The sequence below is a fragment of the Ranitomeya imitator genome, chromosome 2 (assembly GCF_032444005.1).
Source record: "Ranitomeya imitator isolate aRanImi1 chromosome 2, aRanImi1.pri, whole genome shotgun sequence".
Classification (NCBI taxonomy): domain Eukaryota; kingdom Metazoa; phylum Chordata; class Amphibia; order Anura; family Dendrobatidae; genus Ranitomeya; species Ranitomeya imitator.
In genome coordinates, this window is record NC_091283.1 from 311,150,192 (window position 1) to 311,169,911 (window position 19,720).

The 19,720-nt window shown below is 45.5% G+C and overlaps 1 protein-coding gene across 1 annotated transcript in view; it reads left to right on the plus strand.

Moving 5' to 3' along the window:
* The first annotated feature begins 346 nt into the window (after window positions 1-346).
* LOC138663404 (oocyte zinc finger protein XlCOF22-like) overlaps window positions 347-19,720 on the plus strand; it is a 105,610-nt gene continuing 86,236 nt past the window's right edge. The window contains exon 1 of the mRNA XM_069749591.1: window positions 347-538. The gene's annotated coding sequence lies outside the window, so the exon portion shown is untranslated. The remainder of the gene's footprint in view (window positions 539-19,720) is intronic.

Consider the following 19,720-nt stretch of genomic DNA (forward strand, 5'->3'; position numbering starts at 1 on the left):
CAGCGTCAGGCACCCTGACCGAACACCACAGACTGCACCACCTTTATTGGACGCCCCTTAGCAGGGTCGCGGACCGGGTCTAGCCACCGTGACAGCCTCAGAACCGAACCAGAGAGGCCCGGTACCGAGAACGCATGGCCCTGTGTCTGGGGGCGATCCATACCTGATGCCAAAATCTGATTGGAAAGCAGGGACTGCTGGGAAGAAGCAGAAAGAGTTAATTAGAACAAGGAGTCCGCACCCGTGCCCTAAAGCACTTGAATGGAGCAGAGACTGACCGAGAGAATTCAGGAAGAGGAGCACCACGCTGAAGCCCCCTAGTGGCAGAAGAAGGGAACAGAGAACCAGAGAGACGTCTGGAGCGAAGAGGAGCAAGCCGCACAGGAAGCTCGGGAACAGCAGCTGCAGGGGCCGCAATGGAGGGGAGGACAACAAGACAATGAGAGCGGCAAGGAGGAAGTGAAGCAACGGACATCGCAGCAGAACCTGCAGCGGACATGGCTGCGAGCGAGGAGGAGCCAGTGCGACGCCTGGAGAGGTAAGTAGAAGCAACAGTTTTAACAGCGTCTCTTTGAGGTAACAGAGATTGCTTCCAGTTCACACGGGGTGAAGCTTAACCCACATCTGAGCTTATAGTCATTACTTTGCATCAGGTGTCCCTGCACGGTGGACCCCGGGCTGCTAACGCACCTTGTAGCTACTGTAGCGTGGCTAAAGGTCATGTGATTAATGGACGGTATGTATCGCAGAGGTGGGTGGCCCTGTGATGGAAGCCTGGGTATGTTTTGCTCAAGCAGATCTACTGCTGAGAGATTTGTTTACATTGGGAAGGCTTCCAGGTGACTGGAGAGATGGGTGGGTTCAGTCACCTACAAACCCACCCTAAGAGGCGTGTTTGAATACCTAAGATGGTTTTGTGTTGAAGGACCTGTGGTGATGTCACACTCACCTGACTGGCCATGTGACAGGTATCTGGGTGTGGTTACACTTATGTAAAGAGGTGTGTGTAGCCCATGTGGAGAGTGTTTGGAAGTCTGCCAGGGTGGACACACTTCCATGTGTCCTGGCTGGACACTGCATAGTGGCCTGTGTGTTGGACGGTTCCAAGTGGGGACAGACGTCCTGAACAACACACAGAGACCATCTTTAGGCTGGAGAGCCTACGTGCTGGACATAGCACGGTCTGTGTGCCCACAGACGTGAGAGAGAGCGGAGCTCTATTATGGACATTGAGGAAACATCGATCTGAAGTAAGACTGTTTACCTGTTGTTCCTGTCTTGCTGGTTTATGGAGCAATAAACCTGAGAACTTTTAAAGAAACGTGTCTCTTGAGTGTCACCCGCCGCACCTAAGCGAGTGTCCCCTAGACCCGTAGCGGGTGAAACGCTACACTACCTATAATGTATATACTCGGTGCGTTCCACTAGCCCTAACAGTATACTAGCACCAGGGTCTGGCTAAGTAATGGTGAACACCGACTGCAGCGGTACATCCAGCAGCTGGAGGGCAGGTTGGCGGCTCTCGAGCATGCAACCTCAGCTGTAAATGTTACCGCAATAGCTGTTCAGGCTGCTAGCGTGGCTGCAGCAGCTTTACCCACTGCCACCTCTGTTCTGACCTTATCCCACCTCCCGCTGCCAGAGATACTCTGGTGACAGTAAATCCTGTAGGGGTTTCGTGAGCCAGTGCGGTATACACCTCGAGCTGCTGGCTACATGTTTTCCCACAGAGCGGGCAAAGGTGGGATTCATAATTTCTCTTATGTCGGACAGGGTGTTGGAGTGGGCTACACCGCTGTGGGAGCACGACGATCATGTGGTGCAGAGTGCTCATCGATTTTTGAGCACTCTGAAACAGGTCTTTTTGGGACCTTGAGTCACCCATGATACGGCACTCCAACTGCTGGCATTGACTCAGGGTTCGTCCATGGTCAGCCATTTTGCCGTCCATTTCCAGACTTTATCCTCTGAGCTGGAGTGGCTGGATAAAGCCCTCATCCCGGTATTTTAGAGGGGGCTGGCGGACCATATGAAGGACGCTTTGGCCACTAGGGAGATTCCCGCCACACTGGAGGAGCTCATAGCTGTATCAACTCGCATCGACCTTCATTTTGCCGAGCGAAGGTTGGAGCGAGCCCAGTGTAGGTAGAGGTTTTGGCTGGCTCCCACCTTCACCAAACCTATGGAATCTCCAGTGCAGGCGTCCGAGTCACATGAGGCCATGGAGGTGTCACGAGCGGGATCTAAGTCCCAGACCGCTCGTGCACTTAAGTTCTGTCATGTTTGCCAGCAGTCAGGACACCTTGCCTCCAAGTGTTCTCAGCGGTCGGGAAAACGTCAGCGTCTAGTGGTAGCTGGAGGAGGTTCACTAGACACGGCGACATTTTCCTCCAAATTGTCCTTCAAGGGGACAATTACCTTAGGTCCATCTACTCTTATGGTAGAGCTTTGCGTGGATTCCGGGGCGGAGGGCAATTTTATGTCTTCTGCTTTCGCCCAACGACACGCAATACTCCTGGTGATACTTGCCAAGCCTGTGACCGTTCGAGTGGTAAATGGGTTAACACTACCCTCACAGATTAAAACACCAAACCATTCCATTCACTCTTTCCATGTCTCCATCTCATCAGGAGATTATTTCCCTCTTAGTCATTCCTGAGGGAATTGATGAGGTGTTGTTGGGGATACCATGGCTACGCTACCACTCTCCTCATATAGAGTGGTCCTCATGGAGAATTCTGGAATGGAGTAAATCCTGTGAGGGTAGATGTCAGAGGGAGTGCGTTCAGGTTGCTACAACTGAGGTACCCGTAGATCTTTCCTCTCTTCCCAAGCACTATTGGCCCTATGCGGATGTGTTCTCCAAAAGGGCTGCGGAGACCCTTCCGCCTCACCGTCCCTATGACTGTCCTTTTGACCTCTTGCATGGTGCAGAGCCTCCCCGGGGTTGAGTCTATCTGTTGTCTCTTCCAGAAACGGAGGCAATGTCCCAGTATATCCAAGAGAATCTGGCAAGAGGATTCATTAGGAAGTCAGTGTCACCTGCAGGGGCAGGGTTCTTCTCCATCCAGAAGAAGAGTGAAGAACTACGTCCATGCCTAGACTACAGGGGTCTTAACTCCATCACCGTTTAGAATAAGTACCCACTACGCATGATATCTGAGCTCTTTGATAGGCTACAGGGAGCAAGGGTATTTACTAAATTAGATCTGCGGGGTGCTTACAACCTGGATCACCACAGAATATTAATTAATAGAAAACAGTCTTTATTCAATGGGACACAGGCGAGCGTAGTACCCTACATGAATCTCTGCCTAATAGGAATCCACCTCCAGAAATTCATAAGGCACAATAATTACCCCACTACGTCCTCCTGAGGGTCCACAGTAGTATGTTACCCAGTCCTAATGCCAGCACACCTAAAGGCAGTCTTTAGCCAACAGGCCCATCATGTCGGATCAGTCAAGCTCGCCTGTGTCCCATTGAGGATTATGTTCTTGCCTAGTACCTTGGGAAACCTTTAGTGCTATTATGTGCACACGGGCATTGGGTACGGTATCGGTACTCATGGTAACTTATACCTTATAGAGACTTAATATTTGTACTAGCTGTGTGGGTTGCACAATTTTGTCAATACTTACTGTGTTATTTTGGTGGACCCAATATTGTTGTGTATTCTGTTTTTAAATGATTTTAAATGTTTTTGTACACGTTGTCCTCTTGAATAAAGACTGTTTTCTATTAATTAATATTCTGTGGTGATCCCTATTGTTATGCATACGCTTGCTCTTGTGTGTTACTACTGTTCATTTAGTATGCATATGGTGATCCCCCTCTATTAGAATATTTTGATGGTGCCCGCTTAAACTATTGTGTATGTGCTTACAACCTGATTCGCATCCGTGAAGGGGACGAATGGAAGACGGCTTTTACCTACAGGGTTGGGCACTATGAATATCTGTTGATGCCCTTCGGGCTCTGTAATGCCCCAGCTGTTTTCCAAGACTTTGTGAATGACATCTTCCAGGATATGCTCACCACCTCGGTCGTAGTCTATCTGGATGATATTCTCATCTACTCTCCAGATATTGACTCCCACCGGAGAGATGTTAGCATAGTGTTCGACCTCTTACGGGCAAACTCCCTCTACGCCAATATGGAGAAGTGTGTGTTTGAGCAGGAGTCTTTGCCTTTCCTTGGCTATATCATCTCTGCCCACGGATTGGCTATTAATCCTGACAAACTACAGGCTGTGATGGACTGGCAGGAACCCCATTCTCTTAACCCCTTCATGACCTTGGGATTTTTCGTTTTTCCGTGTTCGTTTTTCACTCCCCTCCTTCCCAGAGCCATAACTTTTTTATTTTCCGTCAATTTGGCCATGTGAGGGCTTATTTTTTGCGGGACGAGTTGTACTTTTGAACGACATCATTGGTTTTAGCATGTCGTGTACTAGAAAACGGGAAAAAAATTCCAAGTGCGGTGAAATTGCAAAAAAAGTGCAATCCCACACTTGTTTTTTGTTTGGCTTTTTTGCTAGGTTCACTAAATGCTAAAACTGACCTGCCATTATGATTCTCCAGGTCAGTACAAGTTCATAGACACCTAACATGACTAGGTTATTTTTTATCTAAGTGGTGAAAAAAAATTCCAAACTTTGCTAAAAAAAAAAAAAAAAAAAAAGAATTGCGCCATTTTCCGATACTCGTAGCGTCTCCATTGTTCGTGATCTGGGGCCAGTTGAGGGCTTATTTTTTGCGTGCCGAGATGACGTTTTTAATGATAGCATTTTGGTGCAGATACGTTTTTTTTGATCGCCCGTTATTGCATTTTAATGCAATGTCGTGGCGACCTAAAAAACGTAATTCTGGAGTTTCTAATTTTTTACTCCCTGCGCCGTTTAGCGATCAAGTTAATGCTTTTTTTTAATTGATAGATCGGGCGATTCTGAGCGCGGCAATACCAAATATGTGTAGATTTGATTTTTTTTTATTGATTTATTTTGATTGGGGCGAAAGGGGGGTGATTTAAACTTTTATATTTTTTTTATTTTTTTTCACATTTTTTTTTTACTTTTTTTTTTACTTTTGCCATGCTTCAATAGCCTCCATGGGAGGCTAGAAGCAGGCACAACTCGATCGCCTCTGCTACATAACAGCGATCTGCTGATCGCTGCTATGTAGCAGAAAATCAGGTGTGCTGTGAGCGCCGACCACAGGGTGGCGCTCACAGCCACCGGTGATCAGTAACCATAGAGGTCTCTAGGACCTCTATGGTTACCATCCTGACGCATCGCCGACCCCCGATCATGTGACGGGGGTCGGCGATGATGTCATTTCCGGCCGCCCGGCCGGAAGCGGTACTTAAATGCGGCTGTCTGCGTGTGACAGCGGCATTTAACTAGTTAATAGGTGCGGGCAGATCGCGATTCTGCCCGCGCCTATTACGGGCACATGTCAGCTGTTCAAAACAGCTGACATGTGCCGGCTTTGATGCGGGCTCACCGCGGAGCCCTGCATCAAAGCAGGGGATCTGACCTCGGACGTACTATCCCGTCCGAGGTCAGAAAGGGGTTAAAGTGGTGCAGCGCTTTATGGGGTTCATTAATTACTATCGCCAGTTCATTCCACACTTCTCAACTTTGGTAGCTCCCTTGGTTGCCCTTACCAAGAAGGGAGCCAATCCTAAATTGTGGTCGGAGGAGGCCTCCAAGGCCTTTCACTCCATTAAGTCACACAACGCTACCGCTCCCATCCTACATCGCCCCGATGTACATAAGCCATTTATAATGGAGGTGGATGTTTCATCCACTGGTGCCGGATCAGTCCTTTTCCAAAAGGATTCTCAAGGTCGGAAACATCCTTACTTCTTCTTTTTCCAAGACCTTCTCACCAGCGGAGAGGAATTATTCCATTGGGGACAGGGAGTTTCTAGCCATGAAGTTGGCTTTCTCAGAGTGGAGACACCTCTTGGAGGGGGTTCGCTTTCTCTTCCAAGTTTTCAAAGACCACAAGCATTTGGTATACTTACAGACAGCCCAGCGCCTAAATTCTCACCAGGCCAGATGGTCCCTGTTCTTCTCCCAGTTCCATTTCACCCTCCATTTTCTTTCCGACACTTTCTCCCGCTCCGTAGTGTCATCAGAGGAGGAGGAGCCTTGGCTTATTGTCCCTTCTGTGAGCCTGAGAACCGTGCCTCCGGTTTCACTAGAGTCTGTGCCCCCGGGCAAGACTTTTGTACCATCAAATTTGTGACCGGAGGTTCTCTCTTGGGCTCATTTGTCCAGGGTAGGTGGTCATTTTGGGACCAAGCGGACATTAGAGCTTCTGGCGAGGACATACTGGTGGCCGCATATGGCTCGTGATGTTGGGGATTATATTCGGGTGTGTATCTCCTGCGCCAAGAATCGGTCTCCTCGGCAAGGGCCTGCTGTGCTACTTTACCCCCTGCCGGTGGCAGACAGGCCCTGGGAGATGGTCGGGATGGATTTCGTGGTGGGCTTATCTATGTCTCGTAGCTGTACCGTTATCTGTGTAGTCACCGATTATTTTTCTAAAATAGTGCACTTGGAGCCGCTTCCACGGTTACCTTCTGCATGGGCCTTGGCAGCATTGTTCATTAAGCATATTTTCCGTCTACATGGCATGCCTGACAAAATTGTCAGTGACTGGGGTCCCCAGTTTGCCTCACGGTTTTGGAGAGAGCTCTGTTGTTTACTCAGCACTGAGCTGAATCTCTGTTCCGCATACCATCCCGAGACGAATGGGTTGGTAGAAAGGGCCAACCAGAATTTGGTGACATACCTGCGGCATTTTGTCTCTGTTAGGCATCTTTGCTACCTTGGGCGGAATTTGTTCTGAACAACGCCGTAGCCGATTCCACTGGCAGACTCCATTTCTCCTTAATTACGGTGAGCATCCGCATGTCCCTGTGCCCATGCCCGTGTCATGCACTGATTCTAGGGTGGCAGACTGGGCAGTGGAGGCATGTGACATTTGGGACCGCACACAGGATGCCATTCAGGCTTCCAAGGAGAGAATGAGGGTTTCTGCCGATGCACACTGGCGCCCCCTCCGACCTTCGCTCCTGGCGACTTAGTGTAGCTCTCCGCCCGTAACATCAGGCTGTGAGTTGAGTCCTCTAAGTTTGCGCCTTGCTACATTGGTCTTTTCAAGGTTCTGGAACAGGTTAACCCTGTGGTCTACCGTTTGGCTATTCCTCTGTGCCTTGGTATCACCGACACCTTCCACGTTTCCCTCTTAAAGCCTGTCTATATGTCCCGGTTTTCCGAGTCATCTGCGGAACATCGGGTTCATCCACGGATGAGTACGAGGTGAACTCTATCTTGGGGTGCAAGGTGGTACGTGACAAAAAATACTATCTATTGGACTGGAAGGGTCACGGTCCAGAGGACAGAACCTGGGAACCTGTGGAGCACATTGGGGCTCCGCTGCTCATTGCAGCTTTTGAGCGTAGCGAGGCTGAAGGAGGATGGGACCCTAGGAGGGGGGTAATGTTAGGTTTTGAGTTCCCGCCGCTGCACAGGGGGAATCTTGAACCATGTCTGCTGCAGTCTCCCATTCTCCAGCCAAAGTGGAGCCTGCTCAGCAGAGACGACGGTCCCAGCGTCTGGCTCAGCCTGATAATGTGCGGATGGTTACTGCTGCCTTTCCAGGCTCTGCTTCTATAGCAAGCATAGGTCAGCGGCGAGCAGGCTTTTCTGGGACTAAGTCCTGCTTTTCACACACTGAGCATGCCCATGGGAGGACCTCTCATTGGAGGCCGGGGGTTACATGCTCAGGTCCTGTAGCAGCTCCTATTGGACCACCAGGAAGGTCCTGAAGAGCTGCAACTATAAAAAGTTTGCATGGCCGCACGGCCATGTGCTAGTATCAAATATGTTTGGTTAATGCCAGTGGATACTCTACCACTCAGTCATATGTGGTGTGAGTCTGTTTAGTTCTGGGGCTGTACACATAGGCAGGCAGCTAGTGTCAGTGGGGGCAATTAGCCGTTGGCTTTGCATCTGGTCTCAGAGCAAGCGCAACCCTAATTAGGGTAATAGTTTGTGTACAGCATGTCTCTGTGAGCTAAAAGAGATCGCTTCCAGTTCACATGGGGTGAAGCTTAACCCATGTGTGAGCTTATAGTCTATCCGCCATTACTTTGCAGCAGGTGTCCCTGCATGGTGGACCCCGGGCTGCGAACGCACCTTGTAGCTACCTATATATACTCGGTGTGTTCCGCTAGCCCTAACATCGGGTATGCATCAAATCTTTAGACTTTATTCAGCTTACGGTAGTCGTTGCAGAACCGCCACTCACCATCAGGCTTTGGCAAGAGGACGACTGGACTCGATCATCCACTTTTCGACTCCTCTATCTCATTGAGATCTAGCATCCTCTTCACCTAATTTGAAATCACCTCCTGACGTGCTTCCGGAATTCTATAGGGCTTGAGGTTCACACTGACATGTGGTTCTGTCAACAAAACATGCTCTACCACCTGAGTATGCCCTGACAGCACAGAGAAAAAATAAATTCGGGCAAACAACCGCACTCAGACAATTTTTTGCATCAGAGATGTGAAGTATTTATTGAGTAACACCACAGTGGTCAATAGAGTTCTGAGGTAACGTTTCGACCCGAAAGGTCTTTCTCAAACCTCACTGTAAAAAACATGAAATAGACTATATTAAAGATGGTGAAACCAAAACAATACAGACAGAATACAGCATAGCAAAAATTATAGAATATCATAGGAAGTGCTAAACACAGTGGATGCAAATAACAGCAGCTAGAGGAGGCCAATACATGCATAATGTGGTAAACATGATGGATGCCACTGTGTTGCCAGATGTATAAAGGGATGCTGTATATGCCTGAAGAGTAAAACAAAGGGGGAAAAAAAGGGGAGTGGGGGAGGCCTAATACCAGACAAAACAAAATAAAATAAATAACCATATTATGTGAGAAAATTATTTACATATGTACAAATCTTACAAAATACGTGAACGAGGCCCAGAGGAGTATACACGTAATATGAATATTAGATCAGCGTTCAGGCAGGCATACAAACGGAGGGCGGTAGGCTTCATAGACAACTGAAAACATATAGATATATATAAAAATACACATTGTAAGCAAGGGGTAGAGCAAAACTGACCTTAATGAATAGTGATGGAGGAAAGAGGAGGAGGACGATACTTGTCCGATAAATGGAGACAGAGGCTCCTATGGAGAGTAGCAGAGAATGAGGCAAGGCAAAATGCTATGGTGGGGGCCAGAAGCAGAGCCTAATAAACACATACCACAAATGGTCCAGAGAACAGGAGTACGAAGGTCCGGTACGGCACGGACAGGGCGCAGTGTCCCTAAAAGCACTGTGGATAAGAGACCAGGAGTGAGGATGCTAATAGTGTGAAGAGAAAGCAGGGAGCTAAACCAAAGGGAGAAGGTACCTGTGGGTCCAGCAGGGAGGAAGGAGGCGGTAGTGTCCGGCATGGTGAACTGTCAGGGGATAAATACCAGCCAGACAGGAAGTGTGGTGGCGTGGAGGTGCGAAAAAGAGGCCAGGAACGCACGCTGAGGAGCTGAGAGAAGCGCACACAGGAAGGAGCGAGAGAGAGGCCCGGAACGCACGCTGGAGCGCAGAAGACAGTGCGCACGCGCAGGAAGCAGGAGGCGTCTAGAATGAAGGGCCGGCAAAGGACGAGCAGAGGTGCACTGAGGGAAAAGCGCTATGTCGGCGCATGCGCAGAGTGTGCGGATGTAATAGGAGCGTGTCAGCACATAGGGCTCTGTGCTGATGACAAGGGGAGGGGAAGGGGAAAAGAGGAAACAGGCGTACTAGAGCTGAAAGAAAGAGAAAGTGAAAGTGGAGGTGGCGGTGTAGAGCCAGAGGATACTAAATGGACTAAATAAAATGATTTATAGAGAAAAAATAGAAAGATGAGAAGTAAGAAGAAAAAAAAGGAGATAAGTAAAGAATAAGTAGAGAAATAAAGTAAAAAATGACAAAATCAATAAAAATAAAAATAAAAAAAGGCAATAATAAAAATATAGAGAAGAAAATAGAGAAAATATGGAAAAGAGAACAATGCGTAAAAATGGATAAAAATAAAGAAAATAAAAATAAAAATGAAACAAATGAAAAAATGAAAAAAATGAAAATGAAAAAGGAGAAAAAGATGAAAAATGAAAAGAATGAAAAAAGGGGAAAAAAGAAAAAAAAAAAAAAAAAAAAAAGTGAAACAATGAAAAAGATAAAAATTGGAAAAAAATGAAAAAATGAAAGAAATAAGAAAAATAAAATGAAGGAGAAAGTGAAAAAAAGGAAAAAGAAAGGAAAAGGAAAACAAAAAGGGGAAATGTAAAAAAATGATAAAAATAATAATAGAAAAAAAGGAAAAATAATAAAAATGAAATGCTAAAAAATAAAATAAAAAAATAATAATAATAAAAATCAAAAATAAAAATAAAAAATAAACCTAAATGGGAGGGGGGGTAGGGCGAGTACTTACCCCCAATGGACGTAACAGTATATAGGAATCAGACCGCCTGAAAGTAGGAGATAGGTTAGTGATTTTGGAAAGAAAACGAGAGGTCAGCATGCTCTACGAACATAAAAATGGGAGAAATGGTACATATTGTAGCAAATATAGTTTCACTGATCTTAAATTTGTTAGTATATATAGCAGTGTTAAAGATCTACAAGCACTGTCATAACAACAATGTAATTAAAGAGAATCCAGAGCAAGCAGGACAGCACGTAGTCCCATGACGAACAGATATCAGACTAAATTAAATCAGGTCAAGTTCCCTATTCAAACCCTTGGGTGTGAGGGTTTGCAAAGTATAAATCCAATAGGACTCACGTTGCCTAAGTAGTTTAGTGTGATCACCACCCCTCCTAGGGCGCTCTACCTGTTCTAAAACCTGGAAGCGAAGCTGAGAGACTGAGTGGTTAGCGGACACAAAATGGTGAGGAAGAGGAAGCCATGTTTTTTTACATCTTATGGTAGACTTGTGACTGGAGATGCGGTCACGGATGTGTTGTGTGGTCTCCCCGACATAAAGTAACCCGCAGGGGCATTTAATAACGTAAACTACGTTGTTGGATTCACAGGTGAAAAATCCCTTGATTTGGTATTGTCTACCCGAGTGCGGATGAGTGATTGTGTTGGACTTAATGACGTTAGAGCAGCATGCACAGGCCAAACATGGGAACGTGCCGCGTTTTACAGTAACTAGAAAGGTTTGTCTGGGTATTTTGGAAGAGCTGCCCAGGTCCGCCTTGACGACTCGATCTCTAATGTTGGTAGGTCTCCGTTTACACATGAGAGGAGGTGTCGTGAAAGCCTCGATCTGTGGATATGAACGTCTCAGGAGGGGCCAGTGTTTGCGAATGATGTTATAAACTATAGGCATGACAGGGTGGTGAGTGTGAATGAAGGGAACGCGTTCTGGTTTTGTAGAAGCAATGGGGCGTGGGGATGGATTCAAGGCCAACATTTTTTCTCTGTCCAGTAGATTCCTAGGGTAATGCCGTACTTCAAATTTACGGGACATGTCATCAAGACGAGCGGGTAGTAGTCCGGGGTCTGAGACTATACGAGCCACACGTTTGAATTGTGACCGAGGTAGGCTTTGTTTGGTAGAAGTGGGATGACAGCTGTGATAATGGAGAAGACTGTTGGAATCAGTAGGTTTAACGAATAGGTCGGTGTTGAGAGTCCCATTGGGACCCCTCATGACCAGCGTGTCTAAAAATGAAATCTGAGTGTTGTCGTAGTTCAATGTAAACTGCAGTTCGTCTCGAATGGTGTTCAGGTAGTTGGTGAATGTGTCCAAGGAATCTTGGGGCCCTGTCCATAGACAAAAAACGTCATCTATGTAACGAAGCCAACATAGGTTGTGGGATTGGAACAGGGGATTGGGATATACATAATTGCGCTCAAAGGAGTCCATGTAACTATTGGCGTAAGCTGGGGCTACATTCGCACCCATGGCAGTGCCTTGGGTCTGTAGGTAGTATTGATCACCAAAGAGAAAGAAATTGTTATGCAAAATTAAAGAAAGTAAATCAAGGCACAGGTTTTTCGAGTGATGTGTAAGGGTTGATTGTTCGAGAGGTTCCCCAGCCGCTTGAATGCCCAAGTCATGTCTAATAGATGTATAGAGACTTTTAACGTCGAATGTGGCAAGGATGCATTCTGGTGGAACTGTTGGGAGTACCCTAAGAGTCTGGAGAAAATGCCCTGTGTCAAGTATGTAAGACTTCATGTTTTTGGTCAATGGGGTGAAGATTTTTTCCAAGTAAACTGAAATAGGGGCCAGAATGGAATCCGTGGACGCGACTATAGGTCGCCCTGGTGGATTATTGAGGGATTTGTGTACCTTAGGCAAGGTATAGATGACCGGGGTAATAGGATGTGGATTAGTGAGAAAAGTTGCGGTCTTTGAGTCAATTGTGTTGAGGGATTGGTATTTTTGAAGAATCGTACTGATTTGGAGTCTGATGTTGGGGGTTGGATCCGAGTGAATCTTTTTGTAGGTGGTCGTATCAGACAATTGTCTCAGAATTTCAGCCGAATAGTCGGCTGTGTTCTGCACGACAATTGATCCGCCCTTATCAGCAGGTTTAATTGTAATATTTTTATTGGTTTTAAGTGACTCGATAGCTTGTCTGTCAACAGCGGATATGTTGCTGTGGGTGGGAAAATTACCTAGGGGATGTTGTTCCAACATGATGTCGATGTCCCTCTGTATCAGACTAATGTAGGCCTCAAGACACAAAAGAGAATAGTAAAACCAAAAACACTCAGTTTGAAAAAATGTTGCAGTAATCCACAAGTGCTAGTAAAAGATGTAAAAAACAGGGTATTTGGTTGATACGTTTTTTGCAAAAATACATCAGATAGGGATTGCATACATTAGTTAGGACTGCTCTGATAAGGGTATACTGTGAAGATTGGTAGAGCAGCTTAGTATACATTTTTTGCAAAAAACGTATCAACCAAATACCCTGTTTTTTACATCTTTTACTAGCACTTGTGGATTACTGCAACATTTTTTCAAACTGAGTGTTTTTGGTTTTACTATTCTCTTTTGTGTCTTCAGGTTTCTTGGTGGTGTGTGAACATGATCATACAGACTTGTTCACTGTGCAAGTAGCCCATGTGTTCCTGTTTCCATAATTGTTCTCTTGTGTCTACAAGACTGGGGAGTTCCACCACTCCTCTTGGGCTATCTGCACAAAAGCTGTTCTACCCTGTATGCACACATGGATTTTTCCTCTCTGAACCCTGTTCACACAGGTTATATACAGATGATCAGGTTTTTAAATACATCAGATAGGGATTGCATACATTAGTTAGGACTGCTCTGATAAGGGTATACCGTGAAGATTGGTAGAGCAGCTTAGTATACATTTTTTGCAAAAAACGTATCAACCAAATACCCTGTTTTTTACATCTTTTACTAGCACTTGTGGATTACTGCAACATTTTTTCAAACTGAGTGTTTTTGGTTTTACTATTCTCTTTTGTGTCTTCAGGTTTCTTGGTGGTGTGTGAACATGATCATACAGACTTGTTCACTGTGCAAGTAGCCCATGTGTTCCTGTTTCCATAATTGTTCTCTTGTGTCTACAAGACTGGGGAGTTCCACCACTCCTCTTGGGCTGTCTGCACAAAAGCTGTTCTACCCTGTATGCACACATGGATTTTTCCTCTCTGAACCCTGTTCACACAGGTTATATACAGATGATCAGGTTTTTAAATACATCAGATAGGGATTGCATACATTAGTTATTACTGCTCTGATAAGGGTATACCGTGAAGATTGGTAGAGCAGCTTAGTATACATTTTTTGCAAAAAACGTATCAACCAAATACCCTGTTTTTTACATCTTTTACTAGCACTTGTGGATTACTGCAACATTTTTTCAAACTGAGTGTTTTTGGTTTTACTATTCTCTTTTGTGTCTTCAGGTTTCTTGGTGGTGTGTGAACATGATCATACAGACTTGTTCACTGTGCAAGTAGCCCATGTGTTCCTGTTTCCATAATTGTTCTCTTGTGTCTACAAGACTGGGGAGTTCCACCACTCCTCTTGGGCTATCTGCACAAAAGCTGTTCTACCCTGTATGCACACATGGATTTTTCCTCTCTGAACCCTGTTCACACAGGTTATATACAGATGATCAGGTTTTTAAATACATCAGATAGGGATTGCATACATTAGTTAGGACTGCTCTGATAAGGGTATACCGTGAAGATTGGTAGAGCAGCTTAGTATACATTTTTTGCAAAAAACGTATAAACCAAATACCCTGTTTTTTACATCTTTTACTAGCACTTGTGGATTACTGCAACATTTTTTCAAACTGAGTGTTTTTGGTTTTACTATTCTCTTTTGTGTCTTCAGGTTTCTTGGTGGTGTGTGAACATGATCATACAGACTTGTTCACTGTGCAAGTAGCCCATGTGTTCCTGTTTCCATAATGTAGGCCTCAGTTGCATGATAGTTGTGTGGGGGATTGAAGCTACTGGATGTGCGTAAACCTAATCTTACTATACTCAGTTCAGGGATAGGATTCTCCATGGTTGCGGGGATCCTATTCCTTGGCGAGTCCTTCTGTAGTCCAAAGTGAGTCTTGAGGCGAAGGTTGCGGTAGAAGTGTTGTAGGTCCTGGGACAATTTGAACTTGTCCCATGGTGGGGTAGGGCAAAAAGATAAGCCCTTTTGGAGGACCGATAGTTCAGAGGGGCTCAAGGTGTAAGAGGAGATGTTGATAACAGGGTTTGGGGCCTTACCTGGGACCGTGTAGTCATGCGATCTCGATTTACGGGCGGACCTCTTTGTCGGTCTCCTCCTGGGCGGGTATTGGGTCTCGAGTGGGGTCGTCCTAGAAAACGGTTCTGGAAGGAACTGTTTGTGGAGCTGTCGCTGTCTGAGCTGTAGGGTCCGTAACTAGGGTTGAGCGAAACGGGTCGTTCATTTTCAAAAGTCGCCGACTTTTGGCAAAGTCGGGTTTCATGAAACCCGATCCGACCCCTGTGCGGAGTCGGCCATGCGGTACGCGACTTTCGCGCCAAAGTCGCGTTTCAATGACGCGAAAAGCGCCATTTCTCAGCCAATGAAGGTAAACGCAGAGTGTGGGCAGCATGATGACATAGGTCCTGGTCCCCACCATCTTAGAGAAGGGCATTGCAGTGATTGGCTTGCTGTCTGCGGCGTCACAGGGGCTATAAAGGGGAGTTCCCGCCGACCGCCATGTTACTGCTGCTGATCTGAGCTTAGGGAGAGGTTGCTGCCGCTTCGTCAGAAGCAGGGATAGCGTTAGGCAGGGTCCATTAACCACCAAACCGCTTGTGCTGTAGCGATTTCCACTGCCCAACACCACCTTCGGTGTGCAGGGACAGTGGAAGCTACCTTTTTTTTTTTTTTCCCCCTCAGCGCTGTAGCTCATTGGGCTGCCCTAGAAGGCTCCCTGATAGCTGCATTGCTGTGTGTACGCCGCTGTGCAAACCAACTGCTTTTTTCAAAGCACAAATCCTCTTGTTCCTTCCTTTCTGCACAGCTATCTTTTTTGTTTGTACACACTTTTTATTTAATTTGTGCATCAGTCCACTCCTTATTGCTGCCTGCCATACCTGGCTGAGATTACTGCAGGGAGATAGTAATTGAAGGACACTCCCTGTTTTTTTTTTTTTTTGTGGGAGATTAAGATTGGGTTATAAAATCTACCTGAAAAAATCACTACATCAATCAGTGGGAGAAAAATATTGGCCTCAGGGCTTGTGTGCCACTCTTGACTCCTGTGTGCATCATCACTCACTCAGTGGGCCATAGAAAGCCTATTTATTTTTTTGCTTGATTTTGGTTCTAAAATCTACCTGAAAAAATCACTACATCAATCAGTGGGAGAAAAATATTGGCCTCAGGGCTTGTGTGCCACTCCTGACTCCTGTGTGCATCATCACTCACTCAGTGGGCCATAGAAAGCCCTTTTTTTTTTTTTTTTGCTTTATTTGGGTTCTAAATTCAACCTGAAAAAATCAATAAATCAATCAGTGGGAGATTAATATTGGCCTTTGGGCTTGTGTGCCAGTCCTAAGCGTGCCATCTCTCTCTCTCAGATAGTGGGCCATAGAAAGCCTATTTATTTTTTATTTTTTTTATTGGGTTTATAAATTTTCCCTGGAAAAAAAAAAAAAGTGGGAGATTAGTATTGGCCTCTGGGCTTGTGTGCCAGTCCTGAGCGTGCCATCTCTCTCACAAATAGTGGGCCATAGAAAGCCTATTTATTCATTTTTTTTTGGTTTTATAAATTCTCCCTTAAAAAAAAAAGGGAGATTAATATTGGCCTTTGGGCTTGTGTGCCAGTCCTAAGCGTGCCATCTCTCTCTGTCTCTCAGATAGTGGGCCAAAGAAAGCCTATTTATTATTTTTTTTATTGGGTTTATAAATTTTCCCTGGAACAAAAAAAAAAAGTGGGAGATAAATATTGGCCTCTGGGCTTGTGTGCCACTCCTGACTCCTGTGTGCGTCCTCTCTCACTCAGTGGGCCATAGAAAGCCTTTTTTTGTTTTATTTGTTTTCTAAATTCTCCCTGAAAAAATCATTTTATTTTATTTGGTTTCTAAATTCTTCCTGAAAAAATCATTTTATTCTATTTTTTTTTTTTCCTAAAGTCTCCCTGAAAAAAAAAAAAAAAAAAACAAATCAGTGGGAGATTAATATTGCCCCTTCTGCTTGTGTGCCAGTCTTGACTCCTGGGTGTGCCATCTCTCTCTCTCTCTCCAATTGTGGGCCATAGAAAGCCTATTATTTTTTTTAGCTTGATTTGGGTTCCAAAATCTACCTAAAAAAATCACTACATCAATCAGTAGGAGATAAATATTGGCCTCTGGGCTTGTGTGCCACTCCTGACTCCTGTGTGTGTCATCTCTCACTCAGTGGGCCATAGAAAGCCTTTTTTTGTTTTATTTGTTTTCTAAATTCTCCCTGAAAAAATCATTTTATTTTATTTGGTTTCTAAATTCTTCCTGAAAAAATCATTTTATTCTATTTTTTTTTTCCTAAAGTCTCCCTGAAAAAAAAACAAAAAAAAAACAAATCAGTGGGAGATTAATATTGCCCTTTCTGCTTGTGTGCCAGTCTTGACTCCTGGGTGTGCCATCTCTCTCTCTCTCTCCAATTGTGGGCCATAGAAAGCCTATTATTTTTTTAGCTTGATTTGGGTTCCAAAATCTACCTGAAAAAATCACTACATCAATCAGTGGGAGATAAATATTGGCCTCTGGGCTTGTGTGCCACTCCTGACTCCTGTGTGCGTCCTCTCTCACTCAGTGGGCCATAGAAAGCCTTTTTTTGTTTTATTTGTTTTCTAAATTCTCCCTGAAAAAATCATTTTATTTTATTTGGTTTCTAAATTCTTCCTGAAAAAATCATTTTATTCTATTATTTTTTTTTCCTAAAGTCTCCCTGAAAAAAAAAAAAAAAAAAACAAATCAGTGGGAGATTAATATTGCCCTTTCTGCTTGTGTGCCAGTCTTGACTCCTGGGTGTGCCATCTCTCTCTCTCTCTCCAATTGTGGGCCATAGAAAGCCGGCCACAAGACAGTTTCCCCCCCCCCAGCTCAAACAGTGCTCTACCACTTGCAAAATTATCTCACAGCTCCACCAATGTTTAGTCTATGCGCTGACATCCTTCAATGCCTGCCACTGACAATACCATTGTATTGACATTTTTGTTATGTTAGGCCTTCGATGCCTGTCTGTGGTCACTCCTTCCACTAGGCCTCCACTGACCACACCACTGCTGCCCGTGTACCCCTGTAACCAATTTAAAATTGCCTACAGCCATGTGTTATTATTTTAGGCCTTCGATGCCTGTCTGCGGTCACTCCTTCCACTAGGCCTCCACTGACCACACCACTGCTGCCCGTGTACCCCTGGAACCAATTTAAAATTGCCTACAGCCATGTGTTATTATTTTAGGCCTTCGATGCCTGTCTGCGGTCACTCCTTCCACTAGGCCTCCACTGACCACACCACTGCTGCCCGTGTACCCCTGGAACCAATTTAAAATTGCCTACAGCCATGTGTTATTATTTTAGGCCTTCGATGCCTGTCTGCGGTGACTCCTTCCACTAGGCCTCCACTGACCACACCACTGCTGCCCGTGTACCCCTGGAACCAATTTAAAATTGCCTACAGCCATGTGTTATTATTTTAGGCCTTCGATGCCTGTCTGCGGTCACTCCTTCCACTAGGCCTCCACTGACCACACCACTGCTGCCCGTGTACCCCTGGAACCAATTTAAAATTGCCTACAGCCATGTGTTATTATTTTAGGCCTTCGATGCCTGTCTGCGGTCACTCCTTCCACTAGGCCTCCACTGACCACACCACTGCTGCCCGTGTACCCCTGGAACCAATTTAAAATTGCCTACAGCCATGTGTTATTATTTTAGGCCTTCGATGCCTGTCTGCGGTCACTCCTTCCACTAGGCCTCCACTGACCACACCACTGCTGCCCGTGTACCCCTGGAACCAATTTAAAATTGCCTACAGCCATGTGTTATTATTTTAGGCCTTCGATGCCTGTCTGCGGTGACTCCTTCCACTAGGCCTCCACTGACCACACCACTGCTGCCCGTGTACCCCTGGAACCAATTTAAAATTGCCTACAGCCATGTGTTATTATTTTAGGCCTTCGATGCCTGTCTGCGGTGACTCCTTCCACTAGGCCTCCACTGACCACACCACTGCTGCCCGTGTACCCCTGGAACCAATTTAAAATTGCCTACAGCCATGTGTTATTATTTTAGGCCTTCGATGCCTGTCTGTGGTCACTCCTTCCACTAGGCCTCCACTGACCACACCACTGCTGCCCGTGTACCCCTGGAACCAATTTAAAATTGCCTACAGCCATGTGTTATTATTTTAGGCCTTCGATGCCTGTCTGCGGTCACTCCTTCCACTAGGCCTCCACTGACCACACCACTGCTGCCCGTGTACCCCTGGAACCAATTTAAAATTGCCTACAGCCATGTGTTATTATTTTAGGCCTTCGATGCCTGTCTGCGGTGACTCCTTCCACTAGGCCTCCACTGACCACACCACTGCTGCCCGTGTACCCCTGGAACCAATTTAAAATTGCCTACAGCCATGTGTTATTATTTTAGGCCTTCGATGCCTGTCTGTGGTCACTCCTTCCACTAGGCCTCCACTGACCACACCACTGCTGCCCGTGTACCCCTGGAACCAATTTAAAATTGCCTACAGCCATGTGTTATTATTTTAGGCCTTCGATGCCTGTCTGCGGTCACTCCTTCCACTAGTCCTCCACTGACCACACCACTGCTGCCCGTGTACCCCTGGAACCAACATCAGAAAATATAAAAATAAGTATTTTGCTTATAAAAAAGAAAATACTGGAGAGATATCAAATGCAGACATTTTAACATTAAAAACAAACACATACAACAAAAATCTGGTACAGTACTAAAAATGGCCACCAGCTACAATAACTTTCTCCTGCAAGTAGTTAACTGAAAGGTTTTTTCAATTTTAAACACAGATATGGCATCCACCGAGTGTTGTCCTGTCGCGTCTTCTTTATATTATTGCCAAGAAGATGCAAAACAATGAAAATAATAAAATCATTATTTACCAAAAAAATAGAGTAAGTCAAAACCACATTGCAA